This window comes from Denticeps clupeoides, chromosome 7, assembly GCF_900700375.1.
Source record: "Denticeps clupeoides chromosome 7, fDenClu1.1, whole genome shotgun sequence".
Taxonomy (NCBI): Eukaryota; Metazoa; Chordata; class Actinopteri; order Clupeiformes; family Denticipitidae; genus Denticeps; species Denticeps clupeoides.
In genome coordinates, this window is record NC_041713.1 from 19,510,820 (window position 1) to 19,528,156 (window position 17,337).

The following is a 17,337-nucleotide window of genomic DNA, read 5'->3' on the forward strand; positions in this document are numbered from 1 at the left end:
TTTGCAGAGGTCTAGTTGCAGTTGATGTGAAGGTCTGGGGTTCTGGGGGTCTTTTTATACACACCTGAGACCTCATTGATCCATTATTAGTCACAGGTGACACTCATATGACAAGGCGACAACATTTATGTCTTTGCAAAAATGGACTCAATGGGTTTTACCTAGTTTCGTTTCACACTGAAACATTTTTACAAAAGCTGTTGGGAATAAAATGAGCCATTTCTTGAAAAAAATATTGATTAGAAATATATTTCAGCTGCACTTGAGGTCAATTTGTACTCAAGTGACAGGAGTTTTGTCAGGAACTGTATTGCACATAGTAGACCTTCACTAGTCTTGATTCGATTATGATTATCAATGCCTCGATTACCAATGCAGCGCATGTATTTTCTACATAATTTCACATGATGTTTTCAAATTAAGGTCTCGTTCATCCGCGTGGACGCTTTGATTTGCTCCAATGTGGGGAGGGATGATGGTACAAATAAAATACTGGGAAACTGAATTAAGTCCTCTTTGGTGCTGGTGTGTGTCAGTCCAGGCTGCTGGACACTACTGCCCTCTAGTCAATCTCCACAAGTCATACGCCTTTGTAGAGATGCTTTAAATGTCCTGGTTCACTGGTTGACGTCCAACCCAGGGAGCACCAGAGAGCCCTCTCACTGACACACACTCACGCACAACACTCCCAGGCAATGATAGTTTTCAATCATACTAAATATATGGCAAGAAGCAGCGGGCTGTTGCACAGATTATTGTGTGAGTGTGTGTTATTGTGTGAGGGTGGTAGTGGCCTAGTGGGTAACACACTTGCCTAATAACCAGAAGACCCAGGTTCAAATCCCGCTTACTACCATTGTAGACACTTAACCCCGAGTGTCTCCAGTGGGGGACTGTCCCCGTAACTCCCGTAAGTCGCTCTGGATAAGGGCGTCTGGTAAATGCTGTAAATGACTATAAAATGACTAAAGGAGGAGCACTTTAAGATGATCAGTCTGTGGCTAAAAGCAATTCTCAGTTTGATTACCACATTGTGGAGTGGGTGATGTACATTCTTCATGATGGACTGATGTCCGAATACAGTCTGAATCAACAGGTTTGGTTCTAGAACTACTGTAGACCAATTGTGACTAGCCTATACCTGTTCTCCAGCTGCTTCCCATGCCAGCACAGTGACATTCCACATTCCCAAAACCAGTTTACATTCAAAGTCAATGTAAATTTTATTGTTATCTTATTTATATATAGTCCAGTATATAAAGACAAGACATTCTGTGTTTCATTTCATCTTTGTCTATTCTGCACAAGCCTACCACTTTGGTGGCATTGCACCTGTTTCCTATCCTTCATTCTGTGGGCGTTCAACCAACTGTCTGATCCCACATCACCACTTTGGTGTTGGACACTCAGCCAGCAGGTGCTCACGTTCTAGTAGTCCCATACCGAGCAGGTATTAAGTGCACACTCATGGGAGAGATATGGACTACTCTTCATCTGTCCTCTCACCTCAGATCAGTTTGACATGGGAGACCCTGCCAGGAGCCTAAAGGTCTGGACAACAAAGCTCTGATGATCGGAGTCCCACAAACCCGACCAGCATGATCAGGTGGTAGTCTGTCGGTGGGCTGATATAGTTTTCTGTTCTTCCTATTTTAGTAGAACTAAGCATCTCTTTTCAGCAGCCGGAAATATCACCACGAAGTAGAGAGCCAACCTCATTCCTACAAGCAGAATATCCAAAGTCATATGTTTCATTTTTGTTAGTCAACTACCTAAACAATCTTTAGTTGCAGCCCTAGCAGTCATATTGTTAGTTTATTTAAGGAATGCAACTCTCACTCCTTAACATATTATGCTTTAGGTTTCACGTATTATGTGCAGCCGAATTCTATGGTGAAAGGCAATTTTTGGAAACCATATTCACTGCATTATTCTGTATTTTTTTTTTTTTTTGTTTTTTTGTTTTTTTTTAGAAGTAAAAACTGTACGTCAATGCAGTTTATTGCATATTACTCAGCCGTTATATTATGTGTTGTATTTACAGATATGGCATTTTTGTGGTTTCGCTCCCATTCCAAACAGGAAGAGACACCTTTCAAGGACTCATAGTTTTAAATCATGTGTGCTGTAAGACTTTATTACAGTGAACTGTTGCATTAAAAAAAAGGAACGAGAAGTTGTGTTCAGCATAATTAAAATCTGACAAATTCAGCTGGTCACGGTCAACTCTTAACAATTCTCAACTATTAACTCTTTATGATGTGCAAACGTTCAATTAATCTTTTTATTGACAGCAGTAAAAGTTGTAAGTAATAAAACTTGAGCCTCAAACCTCTCTTTATATTCTCATTACTGGAAACATTTACTTTACTTCTGAGTGGTCAGTTTTTAATGTAAAAATACCACTGCTGACCAGAAAGGGGTTGTAATTGTAGGATTAAAGCTCCAAGAGACTGTACTGGATGTGAAAATCTGTGTCATTCCATTATTAGGCATTTTCTAGGCATTTACATAAGATTGCATCATAAAACAAATTAAAATATTCACATACAATTAAATATTACCAGTGCTTTTCAGATATTTAGTCATGTATGAAAATGTTTTCAAAATTTGTGTTAAATATTAAAATGAAGAATTTAGAATATACATCTGAGGAATTATGAATCGTACATCATCTCCCAGAATTTGAAACAGCTTCTATCATCTGATTACGAAACGGTTTATCTCAATGCTGATATATGAGGCCTGAAATGCAATTATCAAAAGTAATAAAAATACAGTAAAGCAGAGTATGTACATAAATGAATGCAACAATGGCATTTATCAGACGGCCTTATTTAGTCTTGGTCGGGGACACAATGGTAGTAAGTGGGGTTTCTGGTTCATAGGCAAATGTCTTACCCACTACGCTACTTCTGAGAGACAGATTTCTCAGACCCAGGCAACTGGAGCCTGAAATGTCCATAGCAACCAAGATATAAAGCAATGGCTGATCAGTGAATTGCTTCATATGTGGAAGTCATTAAGAGGCTTTATTGACATTTCAACTACACACATGTTAAACAGTACATATTGAAACGAAACAACATTCCTCTGTAAACTGATGCTACATGTAACATTTAAACAAAGTGCAAACAGGGCACTCAGGGGACAAAAACATCTAAACAATCAGACTCCGGTGATCTTCTCAGCTGTCCTCACTATCTGCTGTAGGGTCTTGCGGTCCGATATGGTGCAATTCCCAAACCAAATGGTGATGCAGCTGGTCAGAATGCTCTCAATGGTCCCTCTATAGAAGGTGGTGAGGATGGGTGGTGGGAGATGGGCTTTCCTCAGCCCCCACAAGAAGTAGAGACGCAGCTGGGCTTTCCTGACTCTTGAGCTGGTGTTGAGAGCCCAGGAGAGGTTCTCCTCTAGATGAACACAGAGGAACTTTATGTTCTTGACAAACTCCACAAAAGATCAGTCAATGTTTAATGGAGAGTGGGAGGTTTTAAGGCCCAGCAGGCTATTGACCAGGTGCTGAGGAATGATGGTGTTGAATGCTGAACTGAAATACAGTGTACGCCAACAACTCTACAGCACAGCTTCTCCGACCTGTTTCTGGAGGTCATTAGATGATTTATAAATCAGTTGTTAATTAGTAGAGCAGATTGAAAGCAGAGTGGGTTGGAATAAAATATTTAATCAAGGCTGACACAGGACTGGGAACCACTGCTCTTTAATAAAATAAATAAGTTGAGGTACGATGTAGGACATAAAAGGTGCACATGGAGTGACGGAAATGTGGTGTTGGCTAGTCTCTCTTGTCTCTCACCTCCGTCTGATGTGTTGTCTGTGTTAAGTGGATGGTGTGCACCAGCCCAGGGTAATGCAATGACTTAGTCAGAAAAGACTATATAAAATTGAAAAGTGGCAACTACACATTCCTTCCTTCTGGTCTTTGTGCATCAGCCACTGGTCGGTTATGATAACTGGTCTAATTTGCGTTAATTGTAGTTACGTTTTGGTAAGTTATAGTAACAGGGTTTGTTTTAGGAATACTACCGAATCTGTAAAGAACTCCTTCTGTGCATGTGCTTGATCCACTCACTGGCTCCACAGGGTGGTAGTGGCCTAGTGGGTAACACACTCGCCTAGTTCAAAGACCCAGGTTCAAACCCCACTTACTACCATCGTGTCCCTGAACAAGACACTTAACCCTGAGTTGCTCCAGGGGGGGACTGTCCCTGTAACTACTGATTGTAAGTCTCTCTGGATAAGGGTGTCTGATAAATGCTGTAAATGTAAATGTAAATGTACTAGCTCTCTATCCATCCCTGTCTGTGTTACTTGGCCCAAGAACCATGACACTAATAACACTAGTCACTTCCTGGACCTCATTTCCACCTTTCAGAATCCCCAGAGACTATCAGGAGGACTCCAGTGCCCGACAGTGTAAAGTAGCAGTTGCACAAATATTTTTTTAAAATTATAATAAAAGCCAAAAAAGGGGGCTGTAACATTAGAACACCGGTAAGGTAATACATGTGATTATTACATTTATGGTGGAACGTGTGTTTTATTGGATTTTGTTTGTTTTGAGTAGAGGTTTGATTTCTGCTGGCTATTCGCTCTGTTTAAATAGACCTTTAAATCTCACTAATGAGCTTTTGCAGTGACCTCTTTGCTTAACCAGGGATTGTCTGTGTCAACTCCGCAGAGGATGGTAGCTAATTGCAGCAGGGCTGCTGTATAGCTTTCACTTGTCGAAAAGTCATCAGATATTTAGGGGAAACAAACAGTCTCCTTTATGCACTGGGGTGTTTCTGTGGAAAATGAAACCTAAATGCCAAAAAATGACTAATATTTGCATTTTCCTATTATTTAAGATGGGTACTCAGATAGTGTGTAATTTTTTTGCTAATTTCAATTAAATTCAAAGCAAATTATTATCATAACCCAGACATAATTCAATTTATATATGTTATATTAACTAGTGAATCAGGCTTAATTAAATTATTCATACAATGCACCACAGTTTAACTCTTAGTACTGGCTATCATGTGTTAAACTTAACAGCACTTGTGTAGCTTTTAGACGAATGACATTGTCATCCCGTGCATCACACCATCTTGGTCGTTTTAGTCATATATTGGTATGGCATAAAAATAATTTTATTGAAGTGTTGCACAGTTTAGAATTTTATTGTGGAAGTGGAAGGCTTTTGTCATAACTTTTATATAGAAGTACCCAGTAATAAGGCACAAGTACTACATACATGTCACACTTGTTCATAGTTCTAACCATTAATTATGGGGATAAAGTAACTTGCGATTTCAAAATGTCCTGTGCATCATGCAGAGAATCGTCCACCGTGTTTGTTCACTGACCATGGGGGTTGAATTTATAGAACAATATCAGGTTTGGGAAGATGTAGCTGTCATCAGTCATCAGTGATCCACCAATCTCTAGGATCCCTTACACAGAATGGTTTCTAGTCAAAGGTTTCAAACCTGCCCAAAAATTCTGTCGTACCTTTTCTTGTGGTATGACCTTTTATTTTAACCAGCCCATCGATTTTTATTTGTACAGGGCTTTTTACTCACATTGCGTGCAGCATCGCTTCTCCTTCTGCTTGGCGTGAGCAGCCAGTCAGCTGTGGTCGAACTTAATTCCCCCGGGCAAAAAGAGGTTTTTGGGAAACATAGTCGGCTGGTGGCTTGGAGGAGGAAGGTATTCCAACACGGAGGACACGCTTGCACTGCTCTTCGCTGCAGTGTGGTCCGGGTTATGGGTTAAGGCTGTAAACTCCTACTAAACAGAGCTTTTATCTTGAAATATCTGCATTAAAAGACTGAAGTTATGGTTAAATATTTACTCTTATTCAGTGAAGTTGAGTGCTTGTCTAGTGCATGGCTTAACGTCTGGCTCATAACGTGTGATGCACAGTGACCCATCGGCGTTGAATTTGATTTGGCTTTGATGGCTGAGTGAATCAGGACGGCCACATTCTCGATGGTTCGGGCGCAAAAAAATCCTCCACCCCCAGCCTGCACAGGCTGCTTCATCGTGTCACACTGGCTTACACTTGGAGTACATAATTAAAAGGGGCTAATTAGCAAGGATCAGAGATTTACCAATGTTTGTGTGTGTGTGTGTGTGTGTGTGTGTGTGTGTGTGTGTGTGTTGGTATGCTGAACGGTGGTGCAAGAGCAGTTCTTATTAGAGTTAATGACGTGATTGTTTTCTTGTGAATGAGCATTTGTCTGAGTGCTTGCCAAATCACGAGGGTCCAAACGGAAGCACTTACAGCCCTCTTCACTCTTCCTCAATCAAGGCCCTTTCTGTTTGAGAGCCACTTAGTGTTTTCGTGTGTGTGTACCATTGTGTCTTCTTAACTCTTTGAAATTCTTCTGATATGAGTGTCACATGTTGGTCATAACCGATTGATTTGTATGGAGTGGATCAGATGTTTTTTTTTCTGTATGTGTCGCAGCTCAGCCCAGTTCATGCACAGCACATCAGCTCACGGTGCTGTTTCAGTTAAGTTCTCAAATTTTCAAACCCCTGCAGATCGGGTATTTAACAAGGAGGGCTGCAAAGACAAGAACGTAGACTTTCGGAGGTTAAAATGCCTTTAAGACTTTAAATGACTGTTTCCTTTGTTTTATGTTGTCTTGTAAGAATAGGAGATGAAAATGTAGTTTTCTTGCATATGGCTGCATTTCAAGTCTGGTTTCGAGTTTGAATTTATAGCGTTTATGTGCGCAAACACTCTGACAATATGACAATACTGGTTTGCACATTGCTTATTGAATTGTGTGTGATTTTAGCTTTTTTTGGCCTAGTGTTTTTTTTTCCCCTCAAATGTAGTATTTATTGTTTTAGTTGAATTTTATTGTAGTCTCTCAGTTCACTCTGGTGAACAATGAACTAAGACAATGGAAATGGATCCCTAATGAATTGAAGTAACATCAGAGTGTGTGTTTGTGTGTGTGTATGTAAGAGAAAGAAAGAAACTAATTGGTTTGCCACATTAACATCTTTCTTACTATAAAACGTACATGGTTTTCAGGGGAGACCAGAGTGCATAAATGCTTTTGCCGTTTTGCTTGTCACTGCTGTTGTTTAAGAATATAGAGGGCAGTTCTCTAGAAAATGGAACCAAAATACTACAAAATAATTCCTGTAATATTTTCACTTTTACTTGTCCTAATATTTTAGATGGGTTCTCAGATAATGTGGAACACAATTTAATTTCAATGTATTTAAAAAACTGAATGTTTTGCAGATCATAACCCAGACATTCAAAGATCAGTTTATATGTTATATTGAATAGTGCATCAGGCTTAATTGTCCTGTGCATTGCATCCTGTGCATCACACCATCTTGGTCGTTTTCGTTATTCTATTTAAGTGTTGCACCATTTTGACACCCATTATACATTGAAATATTTGGTGCCATAGTTTTGACTGAATGCTGATAGAGTTCATAGAATTTTATTTTGGAAGTTCGTTTTAACCATTGAGACTAGTTTTCTGTGTTCCGTGCATCACATGGCAAGTTTTCAAACTGCTTGTATAGCTTTTGTCATTGAACAAAAGTTCAATATGAAGTTTGTCAACTTATATTGAACCACCCAGTTGACGTTGGCATGGGACTAGTGCTGCACGATTAATCTAATCGCAATCGTAATCGCGATGTCAGTCTGTGCGATTACATGAATGCAAAAAGTTGTGATTTAAATGATTAGTACATGGATTGGATCAGCAACATATGACTCATTCTCTCAAAGTTTGCGAGCTGACTGAAGTCTCACTTCAGTCGAATGTGACGTTTGGTCACATGACTTTCGGTTCGGTTCAATGGAGACCTCAGATTCGTGACTCGCATAGACATATGGGTAGACGCCGCATGACCCAGCTGCATCGTACATCAACGTCGCCGCAATATTGCGATCGGCTCTGCTATGGAGAGAAGTGCATAAAAATGCCTCACTCTTGTGCTGCTTGGGGCTGTACAAACCGCTGTACGCTCCAAACCAGATCCCGGGGGATTACATTTCATAGGTAAGGCTGGACAATTGTTTTGAATATATTTGCCCATTATAAAATCCTGTTTTATAAGTCTTAACCTTAGCTAAGCTAGGCTAAGCTAGCGAAGCTATGCATTCCTGTGTCAGCCTCCAAACAACCTTTTGGCTAAACGTAGGCATTAACTATTTAGACTGTTCTTAGCTGTTTAGTTTACTTTTTTCAAACTTTGAAGGTTTCCTAAAGTTTACAAATTATAACCTTAGCTAAGCTAGAAAAGCTGTGCATCCCTGTGTTCAAGTCAGCCTCCAAACAAAGTTTTGGTTAAACGTAAGAACTATAATACGGGATTTTATAATGGCCAAATATAATCAAAACAGTTGTTTAGCCTTACCAGGGTTTGTCGTTCGACAGTAATGTAGAGTTTTTGTGATTATTTAATTTTGTAGAATATTGTATTTTGAAAGCACTGGGCATTTCAGGTTGTTATAAGTAGTTTGTATGTTTCACTTTGAAATTAAACATTTCACTATTAGTAATTTGTATGCGACCTTTCATTGATATACAAGCAAGTGTCCTTTATCATATCGCAATCGCATATCGCAATATTGATCTCAATAATCGCAATATGTCTTTTTCCCCAAATCGTGCAGCCCTACATGGGACCAATAAATACAACAGTGCAACAACCACATGTTTAGTGAAAGTTACATAACATTAGTTTCCCTGCTAGCTGTGACACGTGGCATCTGTGCAGATCCACAGTAACTGGTGTCACACAATGTCACTTGGAACATCTCAAATGACACAAGTCATAAGAAATAGCCAGACCTGTATTTGCTATGTAATGTGTCTGCTCGCCCATTAGCTCATGCTGACCGACCACTGAACACTGGAATATTCGAGGGTGACTTTTCAAGGGCAAGCTGTGCGAGAGTGGAGGAGCTGTCACAGTATTAATGGCATGCAGCATCCCTATTGCAGAAATCTCGCGTGCGTCCAAATGCACAAGCATCTTAACACACACACACAGATACACACAACCCTTAGGCCTACTCCCAGCCTAATCTTATTGGTAGTGATGCTAAAGCTTTGGGCTTTGTTGTTTGTGTTTGTGTGTGTGTGTGTGTGTGTGTGTGTTTTAGCTCAGTCATGAAACACGTTGAGCTATAAATAACCCCCTTCCCCTGGCTGAGATACATACAGCACGTTCTATCTCCTTTGCTCTTTCTCTGTGGATGTCTGAGGATGTTCTGTACACACGTTTAAAAATAACCTCTCGTGTCTGCATGTGTGTACCCGTGTTTGTGTGTGCACTTGTATGAAGGTACAGTGTGATTTGCCCTTTGGAGCTCAGAAACCAAACCCCCCCTCCCATCCTCCCCTTTCCTCTACAGGACCATTTTACTGTGTGTGTGTGTGTGTGTGTGTGTGTGTGTGTGTGTGTAGATGAGCTGCTTATACAGTTAATTTTGAACTCTGCTGTTAGTTGAGTTATTTATAAACCTGCCTGGCATTATGGACACCACTTTCCCCAACTGCCATAGCAGGTGCTTAGGTGTCCAGCTCATAGCCTCTAGGCACGACAGAAGCTTTACAAACATATGATCACCATGGCAACAGGATGTTAGTGGTCGTCTTGGTGATTTAAATGTGGGGTTGTTTCCATGGTTTCATTTATAGGTCCAGAGGAAAGGTGGAAAAGACCAAAAATATCTCTTCCACTTTTCTTATCGTTCAACCTGTGCGTCTTTTCATTTATTCATTCTTTGCCTTGACGCTTGATTCTGTAATTCTAAGCTGTTGAGCCATGGCCTAATGTCATTTAGGCTGGCGATTGTCCTGAACACCCCAGCAGTGTAAGCGGTGAAGCTGCTTAGTGAGATGAAGCTTTTTAATAGATGCAATTTCTAGTTTCCATATCCACTGAGGCATCTTTGTCTGCTATTGTCTACACAACTTGCACAAACATAGGTAAAAACGGCCCACGCTGAATTGTAGGGCGGATGCTGGCAGTCCACGTCCCCAGTGTTACATGCGGCACCACTGCACACTCCCGGCGAATATGGGGTAGTATGTCACCGGAAGGCTTTCTGTAAGAAACCCCCTGACTGCATCACACTTCTGATGAACAACAGCACTTTTTCTTTTAAAACAAACCGAAGAACCGTCACTACAAGGCCAAGTCTGGACTGATTCAAAATGTTTCTCAACGTCAATCACTTCACTTCCATAATACAGATTTCCGGGATGTTGTAAACTCTTTCAGGAGAGGCGGGATGTCACGCTGCTCGTGCGTAGCTCCTCAGCAGAAAGCATCAGTAGCTAGTTCCCATGATGGAACTGCAGCATACTGGCTGATAGATCCTCATTAGGTTGTCCCGTCTCTATTGGCTGGCGTTTGATTTAATCACCATCATTCACCACTTGGTAATTAGGAGAAGCAACAAAATGAAAAGACGGACATTGTGTCATCAAACTACTCAACAGTGCTGAAAAATATTACTTTCTAGAGGTTAACAGAAACTGTTCTGTAATTAGTCAAAAATGAATTATAATCAGCAAAGTTTAACATCATGGCTGCTCTGGCGCCCTGGGTGAGTTCCTCCCTGTGCCCCAATGTCCGGGACGGGCTCTGGATTTACGTGTTAATGGAAAGTGAGTAATAATGAAATAATTGTGACCGAGCAATTAGGTCATAATTGTGAAAGGCCTAGCCTTTCTCATCGTTTTTATTAATGCAAGGCAGTGTCAGATTCCAGTCTACATCTGCATCTGCTTTTTGTGGGGCAATGGGTGCAGGTTCTGAATGGAGGTGTGTTTAGATGGAGAGCTAACTTTCACTACATTTGTCAGCACAGAACTGAGGAAAAATTTAATACCATAATAAATAAGAACTGTTATTTGTTTTATATTCTATTATAAAATCAGGCCTTTTTGAAGAGGCCCTGATCCAAATTGAAAGGATGAGGTTCACTGTGTGAATTGTGCCGAGTCAAGGTGTTGGGGTTTTGGAACAGTTTGTATTACAATATCATAAAGACATCTCTGGAAACATTGTGTATCAATGTGGCCACTCTATTATTTTGGACATTTGTGACAAGCCCCTCTACAGGGTTCTGCATTACTGGTATACCTAAGACTAATTCTGAATCATGTCAAAATTCAATTTTAAAGAGTGGGTGTGTAGTAGCCTAGTGGGTAACACACTCGCCTATGAACCAGAAGACCCAAGTTCAAACCCGACCTACTACCACTGTGTCCCTGAGTAAGTCACTTAACCCTGAGTGTCTCCAGGGGGGGACTGTCCCTGTAACTACTGATTGTAAGGCACTGTGGATAAGGGCGTCTGATAAATGCCGTAAATGTAAATGTTTGAAGAGCTAACTGAGATGTAATTGTTTTATTGTATTGCTAACTACGCACTGTGACCTCTCACCTCTGTATCATATTGGGTTCTGTATATTACTTTCAATTTCATATTAATATGAAATTTTGTAGTATACATTCAGTGTTCATTATTCTACTACCCAGTCATGTCCTTTTATCCAGTTGTTCAGTTTTATGACAACGTGATAAATGTAAAAGCTTATATCAGGTCACGTTTTTTATTTTTTTTGCTGGTCTTCCATTTCTGATTGGTCAAAAGGATATTGTTTATCTGTTTGTGTTTACGCTCTTTTTCTGTCCTCGTTTCATGTGAGTGTTACATAAACTCAGCCGACACTTATTCCTCCTCTAAGTGAGTCTGTTACCAAACTCGCAGACCTGAGAACAGAGAGGTGAGACAGGAATCCCGTCACAGGAATGGAATATTTTTGAAGAAGAAGAAATTAAGTTTGTGTGTGTGTGTGCGCCAAGCCGAAATCAGGTGTTGCGTGCGAGTATGCTGGTTTTTAATCCAGAGCTCTGTCTTTTTTTTATTGTCTTATAAAAATGAGTAAGTGCATAGACTTTGAAGAAGGTTGCCAAGACTGTGTGTGTGTGTGTGAGAGAGAGAGAGAGACTGTGTGTGTGTGTGTGAGAGAGAGAGAGAGAGAGAGAGAGACTGTGTGTGTGTGTGTGTGTGAGAGAGAGAGAGAGAGAGAGACTGTGTGTGTGTGTGTGAGAGAGAGAGAGAGAGAGAGAGAGAGAGACTGTGTGTGTGTGTGAGAGAGAGAGAGACTGTGTGTGTGTGTGTGTGAGAGAGAGAGAGAGAGAGAGACTGTGTGTGTGTGTGTGTGTGTGTGAGTGAGAGAGAGAGAGACAGACTGTGTGTGTGTGCATCTTGTGCACATGGGTGCACTGCTGGGTAAAACTGTTTGTGTTTTTTAGACCTGCTTTAGTTGACAGGGTATGTTTTTTTTTTGTTTTTTTTTGTTTCAACTCATTACAATTGGCAGGTAACTTTAGTGCCTAATGTTGAAGTATCCACAAAACTCTGGGAACCGTTTCAGGATAGGTCTGAGATTTCTTGACATTTGCTGGCCTTGCCCATGCCCTCTACTCCATATAGGCCTTTCCCTCTCACTTCCTGCTGGAAGCCAGCTGCCTGATTTCCAGGGTTCTTGGCATGACGTGATTCACTCTTTAATTGTCTGTTTTTAGTGCCCTCAGCTCATGCTGTGGAAGTGCATGTTCTTCTGTGTTTTGAAGTATCCTTCGCTTCTGCAAGTTTTTCTGCCCGGGAACCTGAGTACGGATCGTTAACTTTATGTCTCAAATGAGAACCGCCCTGAACGGCTGAGTAGGCAGAACAATGGCATCGGTCTTATGATGTAAGGCCACTGTGCAATGTCTCTTTTTCCGAAGGTTAACTTCATGGTCGAATGTTGTTCAATCTACAGGATTGAAATGTGTTGAACTGGAGGGACATTTAAATGTCTTGAAAATGTTTATGGTGTTATTTCAAGCTGCATTGGTCTTGATATCTCTCAGAACTGGATAATCTTTATGTGTTAAAATATTAATCAGGCTGTAACAGCTACACAGCCCCATCACAATTTAGTATTTTTTTCTGCTTCCAACATGTCAGCTTCAATGATTAATTGTTCTTAAATATCCCTCCCATTGGCAGGTGCCATTGCACTTCACCTTTCTGGTGTTATAGCTGGCTAATATATGACCACCACTACCTGTTCATTAGACATTTTAATAAAGAACAGCAATTAGAACACCTCCAATATATGTGGATATTCTTTTTTTTTTTTTTTTTTTGTCTGGGAAGTCCAATCTCATCTGTCAATGGCCACTGTGTATGCTGCACAGCTTCACACTGCAGTAATACCAGGAACGGGGACAAAATTCCCACAATCGCAACAGGAATGTGGACGGTACAGAATTGTATGTTTACACTGCGGCAAACCATCCACATGTAAGTTAAGTTCACAAACACATGAATTAGATTTAAAAAATGAAAACACAGTTATACCACATTTTCTTCAGTGGCATGTTAGAAGAAACAGTCCTTTTTGTTTGTCTAAGGCAATAACGTAGTTTTGGCTTTTTTTAAATGCCATCATTTTTTGTCATTTTTTTATTTTTGTGAAGATTCCATTTTACTTATAGTTAAATGTAATAAAACCTCATACATTTCATTGGGTTGAGTGTAAAACACCTTAAATTGAGGCATAAATGTTTTTGTATCACTGAATGAATGCTGGTATGTAACGATAGTGATTATATTGAGTATATTAATGGATAGCTAAGGCTAACCTCTGATGCGTTTAGTCACATGAAACACTTCATTACTGGTACAGTAGATAATGAGACACATAGTTTACTTCCATTAGATACTAGAAAAGCAACTATTTTAGCTATTCATTCTGGTGAATCAGCACAGACGTGGAATCATAGAATGTTGCTGCTGCTTGTTATTTATTAATGGGACACCACATTGGTTCGGACAGGTTGGCTGGGGCAGCAGTTCTGAATGCTGGACTCTGGATTTTTTGTGAACTTTGGGAGGACACGGTGAACGACATTGACAAAAAATTGTTCCAAGTGTGTTCAAGTGTAATAAATTCAGCCGTCCTTCACTTTTAGCACAGTCATGTACAGATTGGTGCTCTGTTCTTCTCCTGGTTTGTTAGTGTGAGTGGCCTGATTTAGATGCTCCATAATAAGGTAGCTGTGTATGTTTTGTGAACTTCCTCTAATTTTTTTTTTTTTTTTTTAACTCACTTCCTCCGTGTTCTGTCCTCCTTTCTTTCTCTTTCACTCTCCTCTGTCTTTCTCTCACAGACTCTGTTGTGGTCCTCTCTGGAATTTACTGCCCTTTCATGGTAACAGAGAGCTGAAGACAAGCGGTAAGCAAGTTTGTGTCTGTGTGTGGGTGTGGTCGTTCAAAAACCTGCCACGATCTTTTGCTGAAAAACATGTAGGAAGATGAAGTCTCAGTTTCTCAGGGTTCTCTTAGCCCTTCCACAGGGGCCGAGTTGTCCTCTGTGGAGACGTGAGTGTGAATGGATATGCTGATGATAGAATATGGCAGCTGCTCAAGGACAAAAGAGGCGTAATGGATGCTTGCATGACTGTGACCTGTGTTTTAACTCCAGAACAGTACCCATAGCAACTGCTACTAAAAGTATTGATTTCCCAGTCACCTTCTGGGGTGAAAACGAGCAGCTCTACCCTACCCACTGTTGATCTGTTTGTTATAGTGCTTGAACTCTGTTCATTGTTTGACTTAGATGCTATTAATTGCCACGTCTGAGAGCTGCTTCATTTCCTTCGTTAAATAAGTCACGTAGGCTGCACCCTGAAATAGACAACACAAGGCGGTTCCCATGCACTTTCAATGAGGTGACATCATGCCCTGCCAAACTGCCTGCCTGAGCTCCCTCTGTGGCAGCCACACCCACCACCAAGCATCGAGGTGACGCTTACTTGTGAGTGAGCTGTAAGGGTCAGTGCATTGGTCGGCGCATAAGTCATGGTTCAAACTTATGAAGACACGAGTAGCCCAACCTCACATCCAGGTGCAGTCAGTTCTACACGTGTCAGCTGTTTGTGGGGCAGATTGCCATGTTATCAGTAGATCTTTCTAATGCTTGATGGCAAAGCAAACATGCAAGCAAATCTATCATCTCGCAGCACTGTGATATACATGAAACATCATCCTCCTTCTACGTAGTGCTCATTAAGGTATGTAGATGAAACACTAAAGGCAGAAATATACGTATGGTCACTACATACAGTACAATAAATACAAGTACATAACTCCACATGTGTTCATTCATAGTTTTGGTGCCTTCAGTGAGAATCTACCAATGTAAATGGTCATGAACATAAAGAAAATCCATTTAATGAGAAGGTGTACCTTGTTTACTTGATGTCAGGGGACCCATAACCCCAGTCGGTGTTTCAGTTATGACTGCCCCGCATTTGCAGAATAAAACTTTCTCCACAACTGGGTTCACCTCGTTTCGTTATTCCACATCGGCTCTGCCGCAAGCCCCTGGCGTATTAGCCAAACCTCCAACCTGACCTATAACCCCAAACGCATTATACATACAACAGTGGCAGGTGGCACGTTTGTGGCTGGTCTACAGCAGCTGCAAAAACTCATAAAGCAACTAAAAAGATATCCACTCTACGGTGCACATCTCTAATGAAGAGACAAGAGGCTGGAGAACAATGACATGCTCTGGTAGTTTAACACACCACAGAGGAGAACTACACACCACAGAGGAGAAGCGAGATTGGGGAGTTACAGTGCCACTTACAGGTGTGGAGGGGGGTACCCATTTTTGAAAAAAGCATTTTTCGTGTGAATGGGGCTAAGTAATGTGTCATCAATAATCATCAGTAATGTGTCATCAAGATGTTCTGAGTAAAACAATTTATTTTGATGAATGTAATGCTGGCCCAAGCTTATCCAAGATTTTTAATTTACAACAATCTGATATTAGCTTTTGAGGCTGGACACACTTGCAATGGTCCCGGCAGCCTCTGTTGTGTTCACCGAGCATCTCTTCCTCTGTGGTTACAGCCTCTCGTTCAGTCCTTTCATCCAAAAAGCCTTGGAGTTCAGCTTCAGTGGATGAAGGTCAGTGATATAAAAAGCTAGTTGCCATCATTTAGGCTAAATTGCAGGCCTTGTCATGGTAGTTTTGTAGTCAGAATTGCACAGTGACAAAAGGCTGTTACGCTACGCTAAGACAAACTAGGCAGAACTAAGCTAAGGTAAGCTATATACCATGCTATATACTTTTCTATATTCTACCCATGTCATGATATGGCTTCAAGTTCAAGTGGAGCTTTGTTGTCATTTCAGCTACATTCATGTTAGAGAGTACAGCATTTCTCCAGAACCTGTGATACATGTAACATTTAAACCAAGTTACACACTGACATGAGGTGCACGTGTGCGACATCTGCCTATATAAAGTGCAAACAGGGGACACAGAGTAAAGAGTAACATTTAACAAAAAAACATGTAGACAACAATGAGACAGACAGCGCTAAACTAGTGTAATGAATAATGAAGGTTAAGTATAAATTGTGCAGATACTGCTGTGCAAAATATAGTAATATAACAGAGTAGGGCTGCAACAACGAATCGATAAAAATCGATTACTACAAGAGTTGGCAACGAAATCCCTAATCGATTCGTTATGTCGCGTGACGCGGAGACGTTTGATTATTAAAAAAAACTTTATTTGAGCGCGGAGCGGAGTGAACACACTCGGTCTCTCTCACGCACAGATACTAGCGCCTCATTTTGGCGCCTCATAGACAGCGTGGAGCAAAAATAAAAAAAACGAGCGGAGGTAGAGGACAGATACATGGCGGAGGCAGAGAAATCTGCGCGAAAATATGCAAAAGCGACATGGCACGGCACGGGAGCACCACGGCAATGATCCAGCACCTGAAACGCGTCTTTGATGAGGAGGAAGGGAGTTCAGCAGCAGGGGAAGTCGCTACAGAATCCTACTTTTGTTCCGTTTTGAAGTGAGGAACGTAATGTCCCTGGTGCTGGTGTTTAACTCGCCGGAGGGGGGATGAAACAGCGTTCGGACTGTTCTCTGCGTCTCCGCGTGGACGACTCGCCTATTGTGTCCCTGAGCAAGACACTTAACCCTAAGTTGCTACAATAACTACTGAATGCTGTAAATGTAAATGTTTACCCGTCATCCAGCTTGACAGGCATGACAAGTTTGCGTTAGCGCGTTAATAACAGTAGTACAGCAGGGGTGCTATAGTTACTTTGCATTAAAAGACTAAAGACGTGTTTTTATTCACTAGCCTTTGGACCATTCATTTTTCAATCTGTTGTCATGTATAGCTACACTGCAAAAAAAAGCTTTTCTTACCTAGTAATTTTGTCTCCAAATATCTA

General features: G+C 40.9%; 1 protein-coding gene across 4 annotated transcripts in view; it reads left to right on the plus strand.

Moving 5' to 3' along the window:
• stat5a (signal transducer and activator of transcription 5a) overlaps nucleotides 1–17,337 on the plus strand; it is a 55,046-nt gene that overhangs the window by 21,274 nt on the left and 16,435 nt on the right. For 3 of the 4 annotated variants that reach the window (XM_028986887.1, XM_028986891.1, XM_028986889.1), the window contains exon 2: nucleotides 14,238–14,302. The exons of the other annotated variant lie outside the window; for it this stretch is intronic. The gene's annotated coding sequence lies outside the window, so the exon portion shown is untranslated. The remainder of the gene's footprint in view (nucleotides 1–14,237; nucleotides 14,303–17,337) is intronic. 4 annotated transcript variants of the gene reach the window in all.